Consider the following 25,386-nt stretch of genomic DNA (forward strand, 5'->3'; position numbering starts at 1 on the left):
AATGAGCAGAGAATGGATGGGTGGTTGATCAAACGTAAATATTCCCAGTCACTTTCAGTTCAAGCTGCTTAGCATGATCTCATATTTGCCATTTTCTCTACCTCTTCCCCCTCTGTTGTGTGTTTGTGTGAGATATTCTCACTTTTGCCATTTCTTCTGTCTCTTTCCCCTGGTCTGTGAGTGTGTGTGTGTGTGTGTTAGTCCCACAAATTGCATACTCTGCTTTTGTCCTCAAATCGGGTAGGAAGTGTCTGTGTGGTTGAGCTGGTCTGGTCTGTCTAGACTTTCACTAGATAGATCAGGCTGCACCCACCTATGAAACAGGTGGAGGGTCACCAGGACATGCAGAACTTGCTTCCTTAGTAGAAAGGGCCACTCCCACAGGCGGAGGGCTGTGAGGCACCGCCCGCCGGGCCCTCCCCTTTGGGAAAACCCTCAACGCAGGGCCGAACCTTGGAGTTCTGTATGTCCATTCAGGCACACTCCGTACTTGATCTGTAGGCAATTCCTCTCAGAAGTGGAGGTCACGGTGGAGGCGTCGGTGGGCGGAAGGCGTTCCCTCAGTGGTTCTCCTCTTCTGAGATTGTGTAAAAACATAAGTCAATGTAATGTAAGCAGCTTGAAAAGAAAGTAATTGAACTTGTTCAAATTTCTGGGAGACGGTTACTCACACCAGGGCAGCACACTGGTTAGCACCGTTACCCAAACGGAAGAAGGTCCTGAGTTCAGCTCTACCATCGTTCTGTGTGGAGTTGGCATGTTCTCCCCGGTTTTGCGTGGGTTCTCTCCTTGTACTCCGGCTTCCTGCCACAGTCCAACGACCTGCAGTTAGTGGAAATAGCCTAATTGGAAAATCTAAATTGCCCATAGGTGCCAATGGTTTTCTGTGTCTATGTGTTAGCCCTGCAACAGACTGGTGACCAGTCGAGAGTGTACCCTGCCTCTCCCCCTAAGATAGCTGGGATAGGCTCGAGCTCCCCTGAGACTCTGTAAAAGAAAATGAGCAGAGAATGGATGGGTGGTTGATCAAACGTAAATATTCCCAGTCACTTTCAGTTCAAGCTGCTTAGCATGATCTCATATTTGCCATTTTCTCTACCTCTTCCCCCTCTGTTGTGTGTTTGTGTGAGATATTCTCACTTTTGCCATTTCTTCTGTCTCTTTCCCCTGGTCTGTGAGTGTGTGTGTGTGTGTGTTTGTCCCACAAATTGCATACTCTGCTTTTGTCCTCAAATCGGGTAGGAAGTGTCTGTGTGGTTGAGCTGGTCTGGTCTGTCTAGACTTTCACTAGATAGATCAGGCTGCACCCACCTATGAAACAGGTGGAGGGTCACCAGGACATGCAGAACTTGCTTCCTTAGTACAAAGGGCCACTCCCACAGGCGGAGGGCTGTGAGGCACCGCCCGCCGGGCCCTCCCCTTTGGGAAAACCCTCAACGCAGGGCCGAACCTTGGAGTTCTGTATGTCCATTCAGGCACACTCCGTACTTGATCTGTAGGCAATTCCTCTCAGAAGTGGAGGTCACGGTGGAGGCGTCGGTGGGCGGAAGGCGTTCCCTCAGTGGTTCTCCTCTTCTGAGATTGTGTAAAAACATAAGTCAATGTAGTGTAAGCAGCTTGAAAAGAAAGTAATTGAACTTGTTCAAATTTCTGGGAGACGGTTACTCACACCAGGGCAGCACACTGGTTAGCACCGTTACCCAAACGGAAGAAGGTCCTGAGTTCAGCTCTACCATCGTTCTGTGTGGAGCTGGCATGTTCTCCCCGGTTTTGCGTGGGTTCTCTCCTTGTACTCCGGCTTCCTGCCACAGTCCAACGACCTGCAGTTAGTGGAAATAGCCTAATTGGAAAATCTAAATTGCCCATAGGTGCCAATGGTTTTCTGTGTCTATGTGTTAGCCCTGCAACAGACTGGTGACCAGTCGAGAGTGTACCCTGCCTCTCCCCTAAGATAGCTGGGATAGGCTCGAGCTCCCCTGAGACTCTGTAAAAGAAAATGAGCAGAGAATGGATGGGTGGTTGATCAAACGTAAATATTCCCAGTCACTTTCAGTTCAAGCTGCTTAGCATGATCTCATATTTGCCATTTTCTCTACCTCTTCCCCTCTGTTGTGTGTTGTGTGAGATATTCTCACTTTTGCCATTTCTTCTGTCTCTTTCCCCTGGTCTGTGAGTGTGTGTGTGTGTGTGTTGTCCCACAAATTGCATACTCTGCTTTGCCCTCAAATCGGGTAGGAAGTGTCTGTGTGGTTGAGCTGGTCTGGTCTGTCTAGACTTTCACTAGATAGATCAGGCTGCACCCACCTATGAAACAGGTGGAGGGTCACCAGGACATGCAGAACTTGCTTCCTTAGTAGAAAGGGCCACTCCCACAGGCGGAGGGCTGTGAGGCACCGCCCGCCGGGCCCTCCCCTTTGGGAAAACCCTCAACGCAGGGCCGAACCTTGGAGTTCTGTATGTCCATTCAGGCACACTCCGTACTTGATCTGTAGGCAATTCCTCTCAGAAGTGGAGGTCACGGTGGAGGCGTCGGTGGGCGGAAGGCGTTCCCTCAGTGGTTCTCCTCTTCTGAGATTGTGTAAAAACATAAGTCAATGTAGTGTAAGCAGCTTGAAAAGAAAGTAATTGAACTTGTTCAAATTTCTGGGAGACGGTTACTCACACCAGGGCAGCACACTGGTTAGCACCGTTACCCAAACGGAAGAAGGTCCTGAGTTCAGCTCTACCATCGTTCTGTGTGGAGTTGGCATGTTCTCCCCGGTTTGCGTGGGTTCTCTCCTTGTACTCCGGCTTCCTGCCACAGTCCAACGACCTGCAGTTAGTGGAAATAGCCTAATTGGAAAATCTAAATTGCCCATAGGTGCTTGATCAAACGTTAATGTGTCTATGTGTTAGCCCTGCAACAGACTGGTGACCAGTCGAGAGTGTACCCTGCCTCTCCCCCTAAGATAGCTGGGATAGGCTCGAGCTCCCCTGAGACTCTGTAAAAGAAAATGAGCAGAGAATGGATGGGTGGTTGATCAAACGTAAATATTCCCAGTCACTTTCAGTTCAAGCTGCTTAGCATGATCTCATATTTGCCATTTTCTCTACCTCTTCCCCTCTGTTGTGTGTTGTGTGAGATATTCTCACTTTTGCCATTTCTTCTGTCTCTTTCCCCTGGTCTGTGAGTGTGTGTGTGTGTGTGTTGTCCCACAAATTGCATACTCTGCTTTTGTCCTCAAATCGGGTAGGAAGTGTCTGTGTGGTTGAGCTGGTCTGGTCTGTCTAGACTTTCACTAGATAGATCAGGCTGCACCCACCTATGAAACAGGTGGAGGGTCACCAGGACATGCAGAACTTGCTTCCTTAGTAAAAGGGCCACTCCCACAGGCGGAGGGCTGTGAGGCACCGCCCGCCGGGCCCTCCCCTTTGGGAAAACCCTCAACGCAGGGCCGAACCTTGGAGTTCTGTATGTCCATTCAGGCACACTCCGTACTTGATCTGTAGGCAATTCCTCTCAGAAGTGGAGGTCACGGTGGAGGCGTCGGTGGGCGGAAGGCGTTCCCTCAGTGGTTCTCCTCTTCTGAGATTGTGTAAAAACATAAGTCAATGTAGTGTAAGCAGCTTGAAAAGAAAGTAATTGAACTTGTTCAAATTTCTGGGAGACGGTTACTCACACCAGGGCAGCACAGAGGTTAGCACCGTTACCCAACGGAAGAAGGTCCTGAGTTCAGCTCTACCATCGTTCTGTGTGGAGTTGGCATGTTCTCCCCGGTTTTGCGTGGGTTCTCTCCTTGTACTCCGGCTTCCTGCCACAGTCCAACGACCTGCAGTTAGTGGAAATAGCCTAATTGGAAAATCTAAATTGCCCATAGGTGCCAATGGTTTTCTGTGTCTATGTGTTAGCCCTGCAACAGACTGGTGACCAGTCGAGAGTGTACCCTGCCTCTCCCCTAAGATAGCTGGGATAGGCTCGAGCTCCCCTGAGACTCTGTAAAGAAAATGAGCAGAGAATGGATGGGTGGTTGATCAAACGTAAATATTCCCAGTCACTTTCAGTTCAAGCTGCTTAGCATGATCTCATATTTGCCATTTTCTCTACCTCTTCCCCCTCTGTTGTGTGTTTGTGTGAGATATTCTCACTTTTGCCATTTCTTCTGTCTCTTTCCCCTGGTCTGTGAGTGTGTGTGTGTGTGTTTGTCCCACAAATTGCATACTCTGCTTTTGTCCTCAAATCGGGTAGGAAGTGTCTGTGTGGTTGAGCTGGTCTGGTCTGTCTAGACTTTCACTAGATAGATCAGGCTGCACCCACCTATGAAACAGGTGGAGGGTCACCAGGACATGCAGAACTTGCTTCCTTAGTAGAAAGGGCCACTCCCACAGGCGGAGGGCTGTGAGGCACCGCCCGCCGGGCCCTCCCCTTTGGGAAAACCCTCAACGCAGGGCCGAACCTTGGAGTTCTGTATGTCCATTCAGGCACACTCCGTACTTGATCTGTAGGCAATTCCTCTCAGAAGTGGAGGTCACGGTGGAGGCGTCGGTGGGCGGAAGGCGTTCCCTCAGTGGTTCTCCTCTTCTGAGATTGTGTAAAAACATAAGTCAATGTAGTGTAAGCAGCTTGAAAAGAAAGTAATTGAACTTGTTCAAATTTCTGGGAGACGGTTACTCACACCAGGGCAGCACAGAGGTTAGCACCGTTACCCAACGGAAGAAGGTCCTGAGTTCAGCTCTACCATCGTTCTGTGTGGAGTTGGCATGTTCTCCCCGGTTTTGCGTGGGTTCTCTCCTTGTACTCCGGCTTCCTGCCACAGTCCAACGACCTGCAGTTAGTGGAAATAGCCTAATTGGAAAATCTAAATTGCCCATAGGTGCCAATGGTTTTCTGTGTCTATGTGTTAGCCCTGCAACAGACTGGTGACCAGTCGAGAGTGTACCCTGCCTCTCCCCTAAGATAGCTGGGATAGGCTCGAGCTCCCCTGAGACTCTGTAAAAGAAAATGAGCAGAGAATGGATGGGTGGTTGATCAAACGTAAATATTCCCAGTCACTTTCAGTTCAAGCTGCTTAGCATGATCTCATATTTGCCATTTTCTCTACCTCTTCCCCCTCTGTTGTGTGTTTGTGTGAGATATTCTCACTTTTGCCATTTCTTCTGTCTCTTTCCCCTGGTCTGTGAGTGTGTGTGTGTGTGTGTTGTCCCACAAATTGCATACTCTGCTTTTGTCCTCAAATCGGGTAGGAAGTGTCTGTGTGGTTGAGCTGGTCTGGTCTGTCTAGACTTTCACTAGATAGATCAGGCTGCACCCACCTATGAAACAGGTGGAGGGTCACCAGGACATGCAGAACTTGCTTCCTTAGTAGAAAGGGCCACTCCCACAGGCGGAGGGCTGTGAGGCACCGCCCGCCGGGCCCTCCCCTTTGGGAAAACCCTCAACGCAGGGCCGAACCTTGGAGTTCTGTATGTCCATTCAGGCACACTCCGTACTTGATCTGTAGGCAATTCCTCTCAGAAGTGGAGGTCACGGTGGAGGCGTCGGTGGGCGGAAGGCGTTCCCTCAGTGGTTCTCCTCTTCTGAGATTGTGTAAAAACATAAGTCAATGTAGTGTAAGCAGCTTGAAAAGAAAGTAATTGAACTTGTTCAAATTTCTGGGAGACGGTTACTCACACCAGGGCAGCACAGAGGTTAGCACCGTTACCCAACCGGAAGAAGGTCCTGAGTTCAGCTCTACCATCGTTCTGTGTGGAGTTGGCATGTTCTCCCCGGTTTTGCGTGGGTTCTCTCCTTGTACTCCGGCTTCCTGCCACAGTCCAACGACCTGCAGTTAGTGGAAATAGCCTAATTGGAAAATCTAAATTGCCCATAGGTGCCAATGGTTTTCTGTGTCTATGTGTTAGCCCTGCAACAGACTGGTGACCAGTCGAGAGTGTACCCTGCCTCTCCCCTAAGATAGCTGGGATAGGCTCGAGCTCCCCTGAGACTCTGTAAAAGAAAATGAGCAGAGAATGGATGGGTGGTTGATCAAACGTAAATATTCCCAGTCACTTTCAGTTCAAGCTGCTTAGCATGATCTCATATTTGCCATTTTCTCTACCTCTTCCCCTCTGTTGTGTGTTTGTGTGAGATATTCTCACTTTTGCCATTTCTTCTGTCTCTTTCCCCTGGTCTGTGAGTGTGTGTGTGTGTGTGTTGTCCCACAAATTGCATACTCTGCTTTTGTCCTCAAATCGGGTAGGAAGTGTCTGTGTGGTTGAGCTGGTCTGGTCTGTCTAGACTTTCACTAGATAGATCAGGCTGCACCCACCTATGAAACAGGTGGAGGGTCACCAGGACATGCAGAACTTGCTTCCTTAGTAGAAAGGGCCACTCCCACAGGCGGAGGGCTGTGAGGCACCGCCCGCCGGGCCCTCCCCTTTGGGAAAACCCTCAACGCAGGGCCGAACCTTGGAGTTCTGTATGTCCATTCAGGCACACTCCGTACTTGATCTGTAGGCAATTCCTCTCAGAAGTGGAGGTCACGGTGGAGGCGTCGGTGGGCGGAAGGCGTTCCCTCAGTGGTTCTCCTCTTCTGAGATTGTGTAAAAACATAAGTCAATGTAGTGTAAGCAGCTTGAAAAGAAAGTAATTGAACTTGTTCAAATTTCTGGGAGACGGTTACTCACACCAGGGCAGCACAGAGGTTAGCACCGTTACCCAACGGAAGAAGGTCCTGAGTTCAGCTCTACCATCGTTCTGTGTGGAGTTGGCATGTTCTCCCCGGTTTTGCGTGGGTTCTCTCCTTGTACTCCGGCTTCCTGCCACAGTCCAACGACCTGCAGTTAGTGGAAATAGCCTAATTGGAAAATCTAAATTGCCCATAGGTGCCAATGGTTTTCTGTGTCTATGTGTTAGCCCTGCAACAGACTGGTGACCAGTCGAGAGTGTACCCTGCCTCTCCCCCTAAGATAGCTGGGATAGGCTCGAGCTCCCCTGAGACTCTGTAAAAGAAAATGAGCAGAGAATGGATGGGTGGTTGATCAAACGTAAATATTCCCAGTCACTTTCAGTTCAAGCTGCTTAGCATGATCTCATATTTGCCATTTTCTCTACCTCTTCCCCCTCTGTTGTGTGTTTGTGTGAGATATTCTCACTTTTGCCATTTCTTCTGTCTCTTTCCCCTGGTCTGTGAGTGTGTGTGTGTGTGTGTTTGTCCCACAAATTGCATACTCTGCTTTTGTCCTCAAATCGGGTAGGAAGTGTCTGTGTGGTTGAGCTGGTCTGGTCTGTCTAGACTTTCACTAGATAGATCAGGCTGCACCCACCTATGAAACAGGTGGAGGGTCACCAGGACATGCAGAACTTGCTTCCTTAGTAGAAAGGGCCACTCCCACAGGCGGAGGGCTGTGAGGCACCGCCCGCCGGGCCCTCCCCTTTGGGAAAACCCTCAACGCAGGGCCGAACCTTGGAGTTCTGTATGTCCATTCAGGCACACTCCGTACTTGATCTGTAGGCAATTCCTCTCAGAAGTGGAGGTCACGGTGGAGGCGTCGGTGGCGGAAGGCGTTCCCTCAGTGGTTCTCCTCTTCTGAGATTGTGTAAAAACATAAGTCAATGTAGTGTAAGCAGCTTGAAAAGAAAGTAATTGAACTTGTTCAAATTTCTGGGAGACGGTTACTCACACCAGGGCAGCACAGAGGTTAGCACCGTTACCCAACCGGAAGAAGGTCCTGAGTTCAGCTCTACCATCGTTCTGTGTGGAGCTGGCATGTTCTCCCCGGTTTTGCGTGGGTTCTCTCCTTGTACTCCGGCTTCCTGCCACAGTCCAACGACCTGCAGTTAGTGGAAATAGCCTAATTGGAAAATCTAAATTGCCCATAGGTGCCAATGGTTTTCTGTGTCTATGTGTTAGCCCTGCAACAGACTGGTGACCAGTCGAGAGTGTACCCTGCCTCTCCCCTAAGATAGCTGGGATAGGCTCGAGCTCCCCTGAGACTCTGTAAAAGAAAATGAGCAGAGAATGGATGGGTGGTTGATCAAACGTAAATATTCCCAGTCACTTTCAGTTCAAGCTGCTTAGCATGATCTCATATTTGCCATTTTCTCTACCTCTTCCCCCTCTGTTGTGTGTTTGTGTGAGATATTCTCACTTTTGCCATTTCTTCTGTCTCTTTCCCCTGGTCTGTGAGTGTGTGTGTGTGTGTGTTTGTCCCACAAATTGCATACTCTGCTTTTGTCCTCAAATCGGGTAGGAAGTGTCTGTGTGGTTGAGCTGGTCTGGTCTGTCTAGACTTTCACTAGATAGATCAGGCTGCACCCACCTATGAAACAGGTGGAGGGTCACCAGGACATGCAGAACTTGCTTCCTTAGTAGAAAGGGCCACTCCCACAGGCGGAGGGCTGTGAGGCACCGCCCGCCGGGCCCTCCCCTTTGGGAAAACCCTCAACGCAGGGCCGAACCTTGGAGTTCTGTATGTCCATTCAGGCACACTCCGTACTTGATCTGTAGGCAATTCCTCTCAGAAGTGGAGGTCACGGTGGAGGCGTCGGTGGGCGGAAGGCGTTCCCTCAGTGGTTCTCCTCTTCTGAGATTGTGTAAAAACATAAGTCAATGTAGTGTAAGCAGCTTGAAAAGAAAGTAATTGAACTTGTTCAAATTTCTGGGAGACGGTTACTCACACCAGGGCAGCACACTGGTTAGCACCGTTACCCAAACGGAAGAAGGTCCTGAGTTCAGCTCTACCATCGTTCTGTGTGGAGTTGGCATGTTCTCCCCGGTTTTGCGTGGGTTCTCTCCTTGTACTCCGGCTTCCTGCCACAGTCCAACGACCTGCAGTTAGTGGAAATAGCCTAATTGGAAAATCTAAATTGCCCATAGGTGCCAATGGTTTTCTGTGTCTATGTGTTAGCCCTGCAACAGACTGGTGACCAGTCGAGAGTGTACCCTGCCTCTCCCCTAAGATAGCTGGGATAGGCTCGAGCTCCCCTGAGACTCTGTAAAAGAAAATGAGCAGAGAATGGATGGGTGGTTGATCAAACGTAAATATTCCCAGTCACTTTCAGTTCAAGCTGCTTAGCATGATCTCATATTTGCCATTTTCTCTACCTCTTCCCCCTCTGTTGTGTGTTTGTGTGAGATATTCTCACTTTTGCCATTTCTTCTGTCTCTTTCCCCTGGTCTGTGAGTGTGTGTGTGTGTGTGTTAGTCCCACAAATTGCATACTCTGCTTTCTCCTCAAATCGGGTAGGAAGTGTCTGTGTGGTTGAGCTGGTCTGGTCTGTCTAGACTTTCACTAGATAGATCAGGCTGCACCCACCTATGAAACAGGTGGAGGGTCACCAGGACATGCAGAACTTGCTTCCTTAGTACAAAGGGCCACTCCCACAGGCGGAGGGCTGTGAGGCACCGCCCGCCGGGCCCTCCCCTTTGGGAAAACCCTCAACGCAGGGCCGAACCTTGGAGTTCTGTATGTCCATTCAGGCACACTCCGTACTTGATCTGTAGGCAATTCCTCTCAGAAGTGGAGGTCACGGTGGAGGCGTCGGTGGGCGGAAGGCGTTCCCTCAGTGGCTCTCCTCTTCTGAGATTGTGTAAAAACATAAGTCAATGTAGTGTAAGCAGCTTGAAAAGAAAGTAATTGAACTTGTTCAAATTTCTGGGAGACGGTTACTCACACCAGGGCAGCACAGAGGTTAGCACCGTTACCCAACCGGAAGAAGGTCCTGAGTTCAGCTCTACCATCGTTCTGTGTGGAGTTGGCATGTTCTCCCCGGTTTTGCGTGGGTTCTCTCCTTGTACTCCGGCTTCCTGCCACAGTCCAACGACCTGCAGTTAGTGGAAATAGCCTAATTGGAAAATCTAAATTGCCCATAGGTGCCAATGGTTTTCTGTGTCTATGTGTTAGCCCTGCAACAGACTGGTGACCAGTCGAGAGTGTACCCTGCCTCTCCCCCTAAGATAGCTGGGATAGGCTCGAGCGTTCTCTGAGACTCTGTAAAAGAAAATGAGCAGAGAATGGATGGGTGGTTGATCAAACGTAAATATTCCCAGTCACTTTCAGTTCAAGCTGCTTAGCATGATCTCATATTTGCCATTTTCTCTACCTCTTCCCCCTCTGTTGTGTGTTTGTGTGAGATATTCTCACTTTTGCCATTTCTTCTGTCTCTTTCCCCTGGTCTGTGAGTGTGTGTGTGTGTGTGTTAGTCCCACAAATTGCATACTCTGCTTTTGTCCTCAAATCGGGTAGGAAGTGTCTGTGTGGTTGAGCTGGTCTGGTCTGTCTAGACTTTCACTAGATAGATCAGGCTGCACCCACCTATGAAACAGGTGGAGGGTCACCAGGACATGCAGAACTTGCTTCCTTAGTACAAAGGGCCACTCCCACAGGCGGAGGGCTGTGAGGCACCGCCCGCCGGGCCCTCCCCTTTGGGAAAACCCTCAACGCAGGGCCGAACCTTGGAGTTCTGTATGTCCATTCAGGCACACTCCGTACTTGATCTGTAGGCAATTCCTCTCAGAAGTGGAGGTCACGGTGGAGGCGTCGGTGGGCGGAAGGCGTTCCCTCAGTGGTTCTCCTCTTCTGAGATTGTGTAAAAACATAAGTCAATGTAGTGTAAGCAGCTTGAAAAGAAAGTAATTGAACTTGTTCAAATTTCTGGGAGACGGTTACTCACACCAGGGCAGCACAGAGGTTAGCACCGTTACCCAACCGGAAGAAGGTCCTGAGTTCAGCTCTACCATCGTTCTGTGTGGAGTTGGCATGTTCTCCCCGGTTTTGCGTGGGTTCTCTCCTTGTACTCCGGCTTCCTGCCACAGTCCAACGACCTGCAGTTAGTGGAAATAGCCTAATTGGAAAATCTAAATTGCCCATAGGTGCCAATGGTTTTCTGTGTCTATGTGTTAGCCCTGCAACAGACTGGTGACCAGTCGAGAGTGTACCCTGCCGTTCCCCTAAGATAGCTGGGATAGGCTCGAGCTCCCCTGAGACTCTGTAAAAGAAAATGAGCAGAGAATGGATGGGTGGTTGATCAAACGTAAATATTCCCAGTCACTTTCAGTTCAAGCTGCTTAGCATGATCTCATATTTGCCATTTTCTCTACCTCTTCCCCCTCTGTTGTGTGTTTGTGTGAGATATTCTCACTTTTGCCATTTCTTCTGTCTCTTTCCCTGGTCTGTGAGTGTGTGTGTGTGTGTGTTTGTCCCACAAATTGCATACTCTGCTTTTGTCCTCAAATCGGGTAGGAAGTGTCTGTGTGGTTGAGCTGGTCTGGTCTGTCTAGACTTTCACTAGATAGATCAGGCTGCACCCACCTATGAAACAGGTGGAGGGTCACCAGGACATGCAGAACTTGCTTCCTTAGTAGAAAGGGCCACTCCCACAGGCGGAGGGCTGTGAGGCACCGCCCGCCGGGCCCTCCCCTTTGGGAAAACCCTCAACGCAGGGCCGAACCTTGGAGTTCTGTATGTCCATTCAGGCACACTCCGTACTTGATCTGTAGGCAATTCCTCTCAGAAGTGGAGGTCACGGTGGAGGCGTCGGTGGGCGGAAGGCGTTCCCTCAGTGGTTCTCCTCTTCTGAGATTGTGTAAAAACATAAGTCAATGTAGTGTAAGCAGCTTGAAAAGAAAGTAATTGAACTTGTTCAAATTTCTGGGAGACGGTTACTCACACCAGGGCAGCACACTGGTTAGCACCGTTACCCAACGGAAGAAGGTCCTGAGTTCAGCTCTACCATCGTTCTGTGTGGAGCTGGCATGTTCTCCCCGGTTTTGCGTGGGTTCTCTCCTTGTACTCCGGCTTCCTGCCACAGTCCAACGACCTGCAGTTAGTGGAAATAGCCTAATTGGAAAATCTAAATTGCCCATAGGTGCCAATGGTTTTCTGTGTCTATGTGTTAGCCCTGCAACAGACTGGTGACCAGTCGAGAGTGTACCCTGCCGTTCCCCTAAGATAGCTGGGATAGGCTCGAGCTCCCCTGAGACTCTGTAAAAGAAAATGAGCAGAGAATGGATGGGTGGTTGATCAAACGTAAATATTCCCAGTCACTTTCAGTTCAAGCTGCTTAGCATGATCTCATATTTGCCATTTTCTCTACCTCTTCCCCCTCTGTTGTGTGTTTGTGTGAGATATTCTCACTTTTGCCATTTCTTCTGTCTCTTTCCCCTGGTCTGTGAGTGTGTGTGTGTGTGTTTGTCCCACAAATTGCATACTCTGCTTTTGTCCTCAAATCGGGTAGGAAGTGTCTGTGTGGTTGAGCTGGTCTGGTCTGTCTAGACTTTCACTAGATAGATCAGGCTGCACCCACCTATGAAACAGGTGGAGGGTCACCAGGACATGCAGAACTTGCTTCCTTAGTAGAAAGGGCCACTCCCACAGGCGGAGGGCTGTGAGGCACCGCCCGCCGGGCCCTCCCCTTTGGGAAAACCCTCAACGCAGGGCCGAACCTTGGAGTTCTGTATGTCCATTCAGGCACACTCCGTACTTGATCTGTAGGCAATTCCTCTCAGAAGTGGAGGTCACGGTGGAGGCGTCGGTGGGCGGAAGGCGTTCCCTCAGTGGTTCTCCTCTTCTGAGATTGTGTAAAAACATAAGTCAATGTAGTGTAAGCAGCTTGAAAAGAAAGTAATTGAACTTGTTCAAATTTCTGGGAGACGGTTACTCACACCAGGGCAGCACACTGGTTAGCACCGTTACCCAAACGGAAGAAGGTCCTGAGTTCAGCTCTACCATCGTTCTGTGTGGAGCTGGCATGTTCTCCCCGGTTTTGCGTGGGTTCTCTCCTTGTACTCCGGCTTCCTGCCACAGTCCAACGACCTGCAGTTAGTGGAAATAGCCTAATTGGAAAATCTAAATTGCCCATAGGTGCCAATGGTTTTCTGTGTCTATGTGTTAGCCCTGCAACAGACTGGTGACCAGTCGAGAGTGTACCCTGCCTCTCCCCCTAAGATAGCTGGGATAGGCTCGAGCTCCCCTGAGACTCTGTAAAAGAAAATGAGCAGAGAATGGATGGGTGGTTGATCAAACGTAAATATTCCCAGTCACTTTCAGTTCAAGCTGCTTAGCATGATCTCATATTTGCCATTTTCTCTACCTCTTCCCCCTCTGTTGTGTGTTTGTGTGAGATATTCTCACTTTTGCCATTTCTTCTGTCTCTTTCCCTGGTCTGTGAGTGTGTGTGTGTGTGTGTTAGTCCCACAAATTGCATACTCTGCTTTTGTCCTCAAATCGGGTAGGAAGTGTCTGTGTGGTTGAGCTGGTCTGGTCTGTCTAGACTTTCACTAGATAGATCAGGCTGCACCCACCTATGAAACAGGTGGAGGGTCACCAGGACATGCAGAACTTGCTTCCTTAGTAGAAAGGGCCACTCCCACAGGCGGAGGGCTGTGAGGCACCGCCCGCCGGGCCCTCCCCTTTGGGAAAACCCTCAACGCAGGGCCGAACCTTGGAGTTCTGTATGTCCATTCAGGCACACTCCGTACTTGATCTGTAGGCAATTCCTCTCAGAAGTGGAGGTCACGGTGGAGGCGTCGGTGGGCGGAAGGCGTTCCCTCAGTGGTCTCCTCTTCTGAGATTGTGTAAAAACATAAGTCAATGTAGTGTAAGCAGCTTGAAAAGAAAGTAATTGAACTTGTTCAAATTTCTGGGAGACGGTTACTCACACCAGGGCAGCACAGGTTAGCACCGTTACCCAACGGAAGAAGGTCCTGAGTTCAGCTCTACCATCGTTCTGTGTGGAGTGGCATGTTCTCCCCGGTTTTGCGTGGGTTCTCTCCTTGTACTCCGGCTTCCTGCCACAGTCCAACGACCTGCAGTTAGTGGAAATAGCCTAATTGGAAAATCTAAATTGCCCATAGGTGCCAATGGTTTTCTGTGTCTATGTGTTAGCCCTGCAACAGACTGGTGACCAGTCGAGAGTGTACCCTGCCGTTCCCCTAAGATAGCTGGGATAGGCTCGAGCTCCCCTGAGACTCTGTAAAAGAAAATGAGCAGAGAATGGATGGGTGGTTGATCAAACGTAATATTCCCAGTCACTTTCAGTTCAAGCTGCTTAGCATGATCTCATATTTGCCATTTTCTCTACCTCTTCCCCCTCTGTTGTGTGTTTGTGTGAGATATTCTCACTTTTGCCATTTCTTCTGTCTCTTTCCCCTGGTCTGTGAGTGTGTGTGTGTGTGTTTGTCCCACAAATTGCATACTCTGCTTTTGTCCTCAAATCGGGTAGGAAGTGTCTGTGTGGTTGAGCTGGTCTGGTCTGTCTAGACTTTCACTAGATAGATCAGGCTGCACCCACCTATGAAACAGGTGGAGGGTCACCAGGACATGCAGAACTTGCTTCCTTAGTAGAAAGGGCCACTCCCACAGGCGGAGGGCTGTGAGGCACCGCCCGCCGGGCCCTCCCCTTTGGGAAAACCCTCAACGCAGGGCCGAACCTTGGAGTTCTGTATGTCCATTCAGGCACACTCCGTACTTGATCTGTAGGCAATTCCTCTCAGAAGTGGAGGTCACGGTGGAGGCGTCGGTGGGCGGAAGGCGTTCCTCAGTGGTTCTCCTCTTCTGAGATTGTGTAAAAACATAAGTCAATGTAGTGTAGCAGCTTGAAAAGAAAGTAATTGAACTTGTTCAATTTCTGGGAGACGGTTACTCACACCAGGGCAGCACACTGGTTAGCACCGTTACCCAACGGAAGAAGGTCCTGAGTTCAGCTCTACCATCGTTCTGTGTGGAGTTGGCATGTTCTCCCCGGTTTTGCGTGGGTTCTCTCCTTGTACTCCGGCTTCCTGCCACAGTCCAACGACCTGCAGTTAGTGGAAATAGCCTAATTGGAAAATCTAAATTGCCCATAGGTGCCAATGGTTTTCTGTGTCTATGTGTTAGCCCTGCAACAGACTGGTGACCAGTCGAGAGTGTACCCTGCCTCTCCCCTAAGATAGCTGGGATAGGCTCGAGCTCCCCTGAGACTCTGTAAAAGAAAATGAGCAGAGAATGGATGGGTGGTTGATCAAACGTAATATTCCAGTCACTTTCAGTTCAAGCTGCTTAGCATGATCTCATATTGCCATTTTCTCTACCTCTTCCCCCTCTGTTGTGTGTTTGTGTGAGATATTCTCACTTTTGCCATTTCTTCTGTCTCTTTCCCCTGGTCTGTGAGTGTGTGTGTGTGTTTGTCCCACAAATTGCATACTCTGCTTTTGTCCTCAAATCGGGTAGGAAGTGTCTGTGTGGTTGAGCTGGTCTGGTCTGTCTAGACTTTCACTAGATAGATCAGGCTGCACCCACCTATGAAACAGGTGGAGGGTCACCAGGACATGCAGAACTTGCTTCCTTAGTAAAAGGGCCACTCCACAGGCGGAGGGCTGTGAGGCACCGCCCGCCGGGCCCTCCCCTTTGGGAAAACCCTCAACGCAGGGCCGAACTTGGAGTTCTGTATGTCCATTCAGGCACACTCCGTACTTGATCTGTAGGCAATTCCTCTCAGAAGTGGAGGTCACGGTGGAGGCGTCGGTGGGCGGAAGGCGTTCCTCAGTGCTCTCCTCTTCTGAGATTGTGTAAAACATAAGTCAATGTAGTGTAAGCAGCTTGAAAAGAAAGTAATTGAACTTGTTCAAATTTCTGGGAGACGGTACTCACACCAGGGCAGCACACTGGTTAGCACCGTTACCCAACCGGAAGAAGGTCTGAGTTCAGCTCTACATCGTTCTGTGTGGAGTTGGCATGTTCTCCCGGTTTGCGTGGGTTCTCTCCTTGTACTCCGGCTTCCTGCCACAGTCCAACGACCTGCAGTTAGTGGAAATAGCTAATTGGAAATCTAAATTGCCCATAGGTGCCAATGGTTTTCTGTGTCTATGTGTTAGCCTGCAACAGACTGGTGACCAGTCGAGAGTGTACCCTGCTCTCCCCTAAGTAGCTGGATAGGCTCGAGCTCCCCTGAGACTCTGTAAAGAAAATGAGCAGAGAATGGATGGGTGGTTGATCAAACGTAAATTTCCAGTCACTTCAGTTCAAGCTGCTTAGCATGATCTCATATTGCCATTTTCTCTACCTCTTCCCCTCTGTTGTGTGTTTTGTGTGAGATTATTCCACTTTTGCCATTTCTCTGTCTCTTTCCCCTGTCTGTGAGTGTGTGTGTGTGTTGTCCCACAAATGCATACTCTGCTTGTCTCAATCGGGTAGGAAGTGTCTGTGTGTTGACTGGTCTGGTTGTCTAGACTTTCACTAGATAGATCAGGCTGCACCCACCTATGAAACAGGTGGAGGTCACCAGGACATGCAGAACTTGCTTCCTATAAAAGGGCCACTCCCACAGGCGGAGGCTGTGAGGCACCGCCCGCCGGGCCCTCCCCTTTGGGAAAAACCTCAACGCAGGGCCGAACCTTGGAGTTCTGTATGTCCATTCAGGCACACTCCGTACTTGATCTGTAGGCAATTCCTCTCAGAAGTGGAGGTCACGGTGGAGGCGTCGGTGGGCGGAAGGCGTTCCCTCAGTGGCTCTCCTCTTCTGAGATTGTGTAAAAACATAAGTCAATGTAGTGTAAGCAGCTTGAAAAGAAAGTAATTGAACTTGTTCAAATTTCTGGGAGACGGTTCTCACACCAGGGCAGCACAGTGGTTAGCACCGTTACCGCAACCGGAAGAAGGTCCTGAGTTCAGCTCTACCATCGTTCTGTGTGGAGTTGGCATGTTCTCCCCGGTTTTGCGTGGGTTCTCTCCTTGTACTCCGGCTTCCTGCCACAGTCCAACGACCTGCAGTTAGTGGGATAGCCTATTGAAAATCTAAATGCCCATAGGTGCAATGGTTTTTCTGTGTCTATGTGTTAGCCTGCAACAGACTGGTGACCAGTGAGAGTGTACCCTGCCTCTCCCCTAAGATAGCTGGGATAGGCTCGAGCCCCTGAGACCTGAAAAGAAAATGAGCAGAGAAGGATGGGTGGTTGATCAAACGTAAATATTCCCAGTCACTTTCAGTTCAAGCTGCTTAGCATGATCTCATATTTGCCATTTCTCTATCTCTTCCCCCTCTGTTGTGGTTGTGTGTGTGGAGATATTCTTCTTTGCCATTTCTTCTGTCTCTTTCCCCGATCTGTGAGTGTGTGGTGTGGTGTTTGTCCACAATTGCATACTCTGCTTGTCTCAATCAGTAGGAAGTGTCTGTGTGGTTGAGCTGGTCTGGTCTGTCTAGACTTTCAGTAGATAGATCAGGCTGCACCCACCTGTGAAACGTGGAGGGTCACCAGACATGCAAACTCGGACAGACTCTGACCTTCCTTAGTAGAAATGGGCCACTCCCAGAGGCGGAGGCTGTGAGCACCGCCCGCCGGGCCCTCCCTTGGGAAAACCTCAACCGGGCCGAACTTGGAGTCTGTATGTCCATTCAGGCACACCCATGCTGATCTGTAGGCAATTCTCTCAGAAGTGGAGTCACGGTGGAGGCGTCGGAGGCGGAAGGCGTTCCTCAGTGGCTCTCCTCTTCTGAGATTGTGTAAAAACATAAGTCAATGTAATGTAAGCAGCTTGAAAAGAAAGTCATTGAACTTGTTCAAATTTCTGCGAGACGGTTGCTCACACGCGGGCGGCACAGTGGTAGCACCGTTACCGCACAGGAAGAAGGTCTGAGTTCAGCTCTACCGTGTTCTGTGTGGAGTTGCATGTTCTTCCGTTTTGCGTGGGTTCTTTCCTTGTACTCCGGCTTCCTGCCACAGTCCAACGACCTGCAGTTAGTGGCAAAGGTTAGTTGAAAAGTCTAAATCGCCCACAGGTGCCGAATGGTTCTCCTCTGTGTCTATGTGTTAGCTCTGCAACAGACTGGTGACCTGTGGAGGGTGTACCCTGCTTCTCGCCCTAAGATAGCTGGGATAGGCTCGAGTTCCCCTGTGACACTGAAAAAAGAAAACAGCAGAGAATGGATGGGTGGTGATCAAACGTAAACATTCCAGTCACTTTCAGTTCAAGCTGCTTAGCATGATCTCACATTTGCCAATTTCTCTATCTCTTCCCCTCTGTTGTGTGTGTGTGTGTGTGAGATATTCTCACTTTTGCCATTTCTTCTGTCTCTTTCCCCTGATCTGTGAGTGTGTGTGTGTGTGTGTGTTTGTCCCACATATTGCATACTCTGCTTTTGTCTTCAGATCAGGTAGGAAGTGTCTGTGTGGTTGAGCTGGTCTGGTCTGTCTAGACTTTCAGTAGATAGATCAGGCTGCACCCACCTATGAAACAGGTGGAGGGTCACCACTCGCTGGACGACTCCTGGCCACCTCTTGCCTCCTTAGTAGAAATGGGCCACTCCCAGAGGCGAGGGCTGTGAGGCACCGCCCGCCGGGCCCTCACCTTTGGGAAAACCCTCAACACGGGCCGAACCTTGGAGTTCTGTATGTCCATTCAGGCACACTCCATGCTTGATCTGTAGGCAATTCCTCTCAGAAGTGGAGTCACGGTGGAGGCGTCGGAAGGGCGGAAGGCGTTCCTCAGTGGCTCTCCTCTTCTGAGATTGTGTAAAAACATAAGTCAATGTAATGTAAGCAGCTTGAAAAGAAAGTCATTGAACTTGTTCAAATTTCTGCGAGACGGTTGCTCACACGGGCGGCACAGTGGTTAGCACCGTTACCGCACAGGAAGAAGGTCTTGAGTTCAGCTCTACCGTGGTTCTGTGTGGAGTTTGCATGTTCTCCGTTTTGCGTGGGTTCTTCCTTGTACTCCGGCTTCCTGCCACAGTCCAACGACCTGCAGTTAGTGGCAAAGGTTAGTTGAAAATCTAAATCGCCCAAGGTGCAATGGTTTTCTGTGTCTATGTGTTAGCTCGCAACAGACTGGTGACTGTGGAGGGTGTACCCTGCTTCTCGCCCTAGATAGCTGGGATAGGCTCGAGTTCCCCTGGACCTGAAAAGAAAACAGCAGAGAATGGATGGTGGCTGATCAAACGTAAACATTCCAGTCACTTTCAGTTCAAGCTGCTTAGCATGATCTCAATTTGCCATTTTCTACTCTTCCCCTCTGTTGTGTGTTTGTGTGAGATATTCTACTTTGCCATTTCTTCTGTCTCTTTCCCTGATCTGTGAGTGTGTGTGGTGTGTTTGTCCCAAATTGCATACTCTGCTTTTGTCTTCAGATCAGGTAGGAAGTGTCTGTGTGGTTGAGCTGGTCTGGTCTGTCTAGACTTTCAGTAGATAGATCAGGCTGCACCCACCTGTGAAACAGGTGGAGGGTCACCAGGACAGCAGAACTCGCTGACAGATCCTGCCACTCTGCCTCTTAGTAGAAATGGGCCACTCCCAAGGCGGAGGGCTGTGAGGCACCGCCCGCCGGGCCTCACCTTTGGGAAAACCCTCAACCGGGCCGAACCTTGGAGTTCTGTATGTCCATTCAGGCACACTCCATGCTTGATCTGTGGGGAATTCCTTCAGAATGGAGTCACGGTGGAGGCGTCGGAAGGGCGGAAGGCGTTCCCTCAGTGGCTCTCCTCTTCTGAGATTGTGTAAAAACATAAGTCAATGTAATGTAAGCAGCTTGAAAAGAAAGTCATTGAACTTGTTCAAATTTCTGCGAGACGGTTGCTCACACCGGGCGGCACAGTGGTTAGCACCGTTACCGCACCGGAAGAAGGTCTTGAGTTAGCTCTACCGTGGTTCTGTGTGGAGTTTGCATGTTCTTCCCTGTTTTGCGTGGGTTCTTTCCTTGTACTCCGGCTTCCTGCCACAGTCCAACGACCTGCAGTTAGTGGCAAGAGGTTAGTTGAAAGTCTAAATCGCCCACAGGTGCGAATGGTTTTCTGTGTCTATGTGTTAGCTCTGCAACAGACTGGTGACCTGTGGAGGGTGTACCCTGCTTCTCGCCCTAAGATAGCTGGGATAGGCTCGAGTTCCCCTGTGACACTGAAAAAGAAACACAGCAGAGAATGGAGGGTGGCTGATCAAACGTTAACATTTCCAGTCACTTTCAGTTCAAGCTGCTTAGCATGATCTCACATTTGCCAATTTCTCTATCTCTTCCCCTCTGTTGTGTGTGTGTGTGTGAGATATTCTGTCTTTTGCCATTTCTTCTGTCTCTTTCCCCTGATCTGTGAGTGTGTGTGTGTGTTTGTCCCACATATTGCATACTCTGCTTTTGTCTTCAGATCAGGTAGGAAGTGTCTGTGTGGTTGAGCTGGTCTGGTCTGTCTAGACTTTCAGTAGATAGATCAGGCTGCACCCACCTGTGAAACAGGTGGAGGGTCACCAGGACATGCAGAACTTGCTTCCTTAGTAGAAATGGGCCACTCCCAGAGGCGGAGGGCTGTGAGGCACCGCCCGCCGGGCCCTCACCTTTGGGAAAACCCTCAACAGGGCCGAACCTTGGAGTTCTGTATGTCCATTCAGGCACACTCCATGCTTGATCTGTAGGCAATTCCTCTCAGAAGTGGAGTCACGGTGGAGGCGTCGGGGCGGAAGGCGTTCCCTCAGTGGCTCTCCTCTTCTGAGATTGTGTAAAAACATAAGTCAATGTAATGTAAGCAGCTTGAAAAGAAAGTCATTGAACTTGTTCAAATTTCTGCGAGACGGTTGCTCACACGGGCGGCACAGTGGTTAGCACCGTTACCGCACAGGAAGAAGGTCTTGAGTTCAGCTCTACCGTGGTTCTGTGTGGAGTTTGCATGTTCTTCCTGTTTTTGCGTGGGTTCTTTCCTTGTACTCCGGCTTCCTGCCACAGTCCAACGACCTGCAGTTAGTGGCAAGAGGTTAGTTGAAAAGTCTAAATCGCCCACAGGTGCGAATGGTTTTCTGTGTCTATGTGTTAGCTCTGCAACAGACTGGTGACCTGTGGAGGGTGTACCCTGCTTCTCGCCCTAAGATAGCTGGGATAGGCTCGAGTTCCCCTGTGACACTGAAAAAGAAACAAGCAGAGAATGGATGGGTGGCTGATCAAACGTAAACATTCCAGTCACTTTCAGTTCAAGCTGCTTAGCATGATCTCACATTTGCCAATTTCTCTATCTCTTCCCCCTGTTGTGTGTGTTGTGTGTGTGAGATATTCTGTCTTTTGCCATTTCTTCTGTCTCTTTCCCCTGATCTGTGAGTGTGTGTGTGTGTTTGTCCCACATATTGCATACTCTGCTTTTGTCTTCAGATCAGGTAGGAAGTGTCTGTGTGGTTGAGCTGGTCTGGTCTGTCTAGACTTTCAGTAGATAGATCAGGCTGCACCCACCTGTGAAACAGGTGGAGGGTCACCAGGACATGCAGAACTCGCTGACAGACTCCTGGCCACCTCTTGCCTCCTTAGTAGAAATGGGCCACTCCCAGAGGCGGAGGGCTGTGAGGCACCGCCCGCCGGGCCCTCACCTTTGGGAAAACCCTCAACACCGGGCCGAACCTTGGAGTTCTGTATGTCCATTCAGGCACACTCCATGCTTGATCTGTAGGCAATTCCTCTCAGAAGTGGAGTCACGGTGGAGGCGTCGGAAGGGCGGAAGGCGTTCCCTCAGTGGCTCTCCTCTTCTGAGATTGTGTAAAAACATAAGTCAATGTAATGTAAGCAGCTTGAAAGAAAGTCATTGAACTTGTTCAAATTTCTGCGAGACGGTTGCTCACATGCGGGCGGCACAGTGGTTAGCACCGTTACCGCACAGGAAGAAGGTCTTGAGTTCAGCTCTACCGTGGTTCTGTGTGGAGTTTGCATGTTCTTCCTGTTTTTGCGTGGGTTCTTTCCTTGTACTCCGGCTTCCTGCCACAGTCCAACGACCTGCAGTTAGTGGCAAGAGGTTAGTTGAAAAGTCTAAATCGCCCACAGGTGCGAATGGTTTTCTGTGTCTATGTGTTAGCTCTGCAACAGACTGGTGACCTGTGGAGGGTGTACCCTGCTTCTCGCCCTAAGATAGCTGGGATAGGCTCGAGTTCCCCTGTGACACTGAAAAAGAAACACAGCAGAGAATGGATGGGTGGCTGATCAAACGTAAACATTTCCAGTCACTTTCAGTTCAAGCTGCTTAGCATGATCTCACATTTGCCAATTTCTCTATCTCTTCCCTCTCTGTTGTGTGTGTGTGGTGTGTGTGTGAGATATTCTCTCTTTTGCCATTTCTTCTGTCTCTTTCCCCTGATCTGTGAGTGTGTGTGTGTGTGTTTGTCCCACATATTGCATACTCTGCTTGTCTTCAGATCAGGTAGGAAGTGTCTGTGTGGTTGAGCTGGTCTGGTCTGTCTAGACTTTCAGTAGATAGATCAGGCTGCACCCACCTGTGAAACAGGTGGAGGGTCACCAGGACATGCAGAACTCGCTGACAGACTCCTGGCCACCTCTTGCCTCCTTAGTAGAAATGGGCCACTCCCAGAGGCGGAGGGCTGTGAGGCACCGCCCGCCGGGCCCTCACCTTTGGGAAAACCCTCAACACCGGGCCGAACCTTGGAGTTCTGTATGTCCATTCAGGCACACTCCATGCTTGATCTGTAGGCAATTCCTCTCAGAAGTGGAGTCACGGTGGAGGCGTCGGAAGGGCGGAAGGCGTTCCCTCAGTGGCTCTCCTCTTCTGAGATTGTGTAAAAACATAAGTCAATGTAATGTAAGCAGCTTGAAAAGAAAGTCATTGAACTTGTTCAAATTTCTGCGAGACGGTTGCTCACATGCGGGCGGCACAGTGGTTAGCACCGTTACCGCACAGGAAGAAGGTCTTGAGTTTAGCTCTACCGTGGTTCTGTGTGGAGTTTGCATGTTCTTCCTGTTTTTGCGTGGGTTCTTTCCTTGTACTCCGGCTTCCTGCCACAGTCCAACGACCTGCAGTTAGTGGCAAGAGGTTAGTTGAAAAGTCTAAATCGCCCACAGGTGCGAATGGTTTTCTGTGTCTATGTGTTAGCTCTGCAACAGACTGGTGACCTGTGGAGGGTGTACCCTGCTTCTCGCCCTAAGATAGCTGGGATAGGCTCGAGTTCCCCTGTGACACTGAAAAAGAAACACAGCAGAGAATGGATGGGTGGCTGATCAAACGTAAACATTTCCAGTCACTTTCAGTTCAAGCTGCTTAGCATGATCTCACATTTGCCAATTTCTCTATCTCTTCCCCTCTGTTGTGTGTGTGTGTGTGTGAGATATTCTGTCTTTTGCCATTTCTTCTGTCTCTTTCCCCTGATCTGTGAGTGTGTGTGTGTGTGTTTGTCCCACATATTGCATACTCTGCTTTTGTCTTCAGATCAGGTAGGAAGTGTCTGTGTGGTTGAGCTGGTCTGGTCTGTCTAGACTTTCAGTAGATAGATCAGGCTGCACCCACCTGTGAAACAGGTGGAGGGTCACCAGGACATGCAGAACTCGCTGACAGACTCCTGGCCACCTCTTGCCTCCTTAGTAGAAATGGGCCACTCCCAGAGGCGGAGGGCTGTGAGCACCGCCCGCCGGGCCCTCACCTTTGGGAAAACCCTCAACACCGGGCCGAACCTTGGAGTTCTGTATGTCCATTCAGGCACACTCCATGCTTGATCTGTAGGCAATTCCTCTCAGAAGTGGAGTCACGGTGGAGGCGTCGGAAGGGCGGAAGGCGTTCCCTCAGTGGCTCTCCTCTTCTGAGATTGTGTAAAACATAAGTCAATGTAATGTAAGCAGCTTGAAAAGAAAGTCATTGAACTTGTTCAAATTTCTGCGAGACGGTTGCTCACATGCGGGCGGCACAGTGGTTAGCACCGTTACCGCACAGGAAGAAGGTCTTGAGTTAGCTCTACCGTGTTCTGTGTGGAGTTTGCATGTTCTTCCTGTTTTGCGTGGGTTCTTTCCTTGTACTCCGGCTTCCTGCCACAGTCCAACGACCTGCAGTTAGTGGCAAGAGGTTAGTTGAAAAGTCTAAATCGCCCACAGGTGCGAATGGTTTTCTGTGTCTATGTGTTAGCTCTGCAACAGACTGGTGACCTGTGGAGGGTGTACCCTGCTTCTCGCCCTAAGATAGCTGGGATAGGCTCGAGTTCCCCTGTGACACTGAAAAAGAAACACAGCAGAGAATGGATGGGTGGCTGATCAAACGTAAACATTTCCAGTCACTTTCAGTTCAAGCTGCTTAGCATGATCTCACATTGCCAATTTCTCTATCTCTTCCCCTCTGGAGGGTCACGTTGTGTGTGTGTGTGTGTGTGTGAGATATTCTCTCTTTTGCCATTTCTTCTGTCTCTTTCCCCTGATCTGTGAGTGTGTGTGTGTGTGTGTGTTTGTCCCACATATTGCATACTCTGCTTTTGTCTTCAGATCAGGTAGGAAGTGTCTGTGTGGTTGAGCTGGTCTGGTCTGTCTAGACTTTCAGTAGATAGATCAGGCTGCACCCACCTGTGAAACAGGTGGAGGGTCACCAGGACATGCAGAACTCGCTGACAGACTCCTGGCCACCTCTTGCCTCCTTAGTATGGGACACTCCAGAGGCGGAGGGCTGTGAGGCACCGCCCGCCGGCCCTCACCTTTGGGAAAACCCTCACACCGGGCCGAACCTTGGAGTTCTGTATGTCCATTCAGGCACACTCCATGCTTGATCTGTAGGCAATTCCTCTCAGAAGTGGAGTCACGGTGGAGGCGTCGGAAGGGCGGAAGGCGTTCCCTCAGTGGCTCTCCTCTTCTGAGATTGTGTAAAAACATAAGTCAATGTAATGTAAGCAGCTTGAAAAGAAAGTCATTGAACTTGTTCAAATTTCTGCGAGACGGTTGCTCACATGCGGGCGGCACAGTGGTTAGCACCGTTACCGCACAGGAAGAAGGTCTTGAGTTTAGCTCTACCGTGGTTCTGTGTGGAGTTTGCATGTTCTTCCTGTTTTTGCGTGGGTTCTTTCCTTGTACTCCGGCTTCCTGCCACAGTCCAACGACCTGCAGTTAGTGGCAAGAGGTTAGTTGAAAAGTCTAAATCGCCCACAGGTGCGAATGGTTTTCTGTGTCTATGTGTTAGCTCTGCAACAGACTGGTGACCTGTGGAGGGTGTACCCTGCTTCTCGCCCTAAGATAGCTGGGATAGGCTCGAGTTCCCCTGTGACACTGAAAAAGAAACACAGCAGAGAATGGATACTACGGGTGGCTGATCAAACGTAAACATTTCCAGTCACTTTCAGTTCAAGCTGCTTAGCATGATCTCACATTTGCCAATTTCTCTATCTCTTCCCCCTCTGTTGTGTGTGTGTGTGTGTGAGATATTCTGTCTTTTGCCATTTCTTCTGTCTCTTTCCCCTGATCTGTGAGTGTGTGTGTGTGTTTGTCCCACATATTGCATACTCTGCTTTTGTCTTCAGATCAGGTAGGAAGTGTCTGTGTGGTTGAGCTGGTCTGGTCTGTCTAGACTTTCAGTAGATAGATCAGGCTGCACCCACCTGTGAAACAGGTGGAGGGTCACCAGGACATGCAGAACTCGCTGACAGACTCCTGGCCACCTCTTGCCTCCTTAGTAGAAATGGGCCACTCCCAGAGGCGGAGGGCTGTGAGGCACCGCCCATGCCGGCCCTCACCTTTGGGAAA

The 25,386-nt window shown here is 50.0% G+C and overlaps 6 long non-coding RNA genes across 20 annotated transcripts in view; all 6 read right to left on the reverse strand.

Moving 5' to 3' along the window:
• Positions 1-23,301, reverse strand: part of LOC109204606 (uncharacterized) — a 53,526-nt gene extending 30,225 nt beyond the window's left edge. Inside the window, exons 1-6 of the long non-coding RNA XR_003222369.1 lie at positions 23,183-23,301; positions 22,542-22,857; positions 22,158-22,447; positions 21,763-21,828; positions 21,513-21,663; positions 21,130-21,419 (exon numbers count right to left, since the gene is read on the reverse strand). This is a non-coding gene — a long non-coding RNA (uncharacterized LOC109204606). The remainder of the gene's footprint in view (positions 1-21,129; positions 21,420-21,512; positions 21,664-21,762; positions 21,829-22,157; positions 22,448-22,541; positions 22,858-23,182) is intronic.
• LOC112848315 (uncharacterized) lies at positions 3,705-4,687 on the reverse strand. The gene is made up of 3 exons (XR_003222397.1): positions 4,653-4,687; positions 4,295-4,558; positions 3,705-3,809 (listed from the first exon to the last, which is right to left on the reverse strand). It is a non-coding gene; the product is annotated as an uncharacterized LOC112848315 (long non-coding RNA).
• On the reverse strand, positions 4,698-6,677 carry LOC112848313 (uncharacterized). Of its 4 annotated transcripts, XR_003222392.1 has the most exons (4): positions 6,643-6,677; positions 6,285-6,548; positions 5,290-5,798; positions 4,698-4,802 (listed from the first exon to the last, which is right to left on the reverse strand). It is a non-coding gene; the product is annotated as an uncharacterized LOC112848313 (long non-coding RNA). The 4 variants fall into 4 exon arrangements; XR_003222393.1 differs by having other exon boundaries at positions 5,290-5,780; positions 6,285-6,663; XR_003222391.1 differs by having other exon boundaries at positions 6,285-6,663.
• Positions 6,688-11,659, reverse strand: LOC109204613 (uncharacterized). Of its 9 annotated transcripts, XR_003222382.1 has the most exons (11): positions 11,627-11,659; positions 11,269-11,532; positions 10,631-10,945; positions 10,273-10,536; positions 9,632-9,782; positions 9,274-9,537; positions 8,636-8,786; positions 8,278-8,541; positions 7,639-7,789; positions 7,282-7,544; positions 6,688-6,957 (listed from the first exon to the last, which is right to left on the reverse strand). It is a non-coding gene; the product is annotated as an uncharacterized LOC109204613 (long non-coding RNA). The 9 variants fall into 9 exon arrangements; XR_003222388.1 differs by having other exon boundaries at positions 10,273-10,763; XR_003222386.1 differs by having other exon boundaries at positions 10,273-10,781.
• LOC109204615 (uncharacterized) lies at positions 11,678-13,522 on the reverse strand. 3 transcript variants are annotated; one of them, XR_003222396.1, is made up of 4 exons: positions 13,260-13,522; positions 12,621-12,936; positions 12,263-12,526; positions 11,678-11,758 (listed from the first exon to the last, which is right to left on the reverse strand). It is a non-coding gene; the product is annotated as an uncharacterized LOC109204615 (long non-coding RNA). The 3 variants fall into 3 exon arrangements; XR_003222395.1 differs by having other exon boundaries at positions 11,678-11,776; XR_002064137.2 differs by having other exon boundaries at positions 11,678-11,940.
• Positions 23,302-24,389: 1,088 nt separating the features above from the next.
• On the reverse strand, positions 24,390-25,362 carry LOC109204611 (uncharacterized). 2 transcript variants are annotated; one of them, XR_003222379.1, is made up of 4 exons: positions 25,242-25,362; positions 24,847-24,912; positions 24,597-24,747; positions 24,390-24,502 (listed from the first exon to the last, which is right to left on the reverse strand). It is a non-coding gene; the product is annotated as an uncharacterized LOC109204611 (long non-coding RNA). The 2 variants fall into 2 exon arrangements; XR_003222378.1 differs by having other exon boundaries at positions 24,597-24,912.
• Between the last annotated feature and the right edge of the window lie 24 nt (positions 25,363-25,386).

Source organism: Oreochromis niloticus, linkage group LG12 (assembly GCF_001858045.2).
Source record: "Oreochromis niloticus isolate F11D_XX linkage group LG12, O_niloticus_UMD_NMBU, whole genome shotgun sequence".
In the NCBI taxonomy this organism is placed as follows: domain Eukaryota; kingdom Metazoa; phylum Chordata; class Actinopteri; order Cichliformes; family Cichlidae; genus Oreochromis; species Oreochromis niloticus.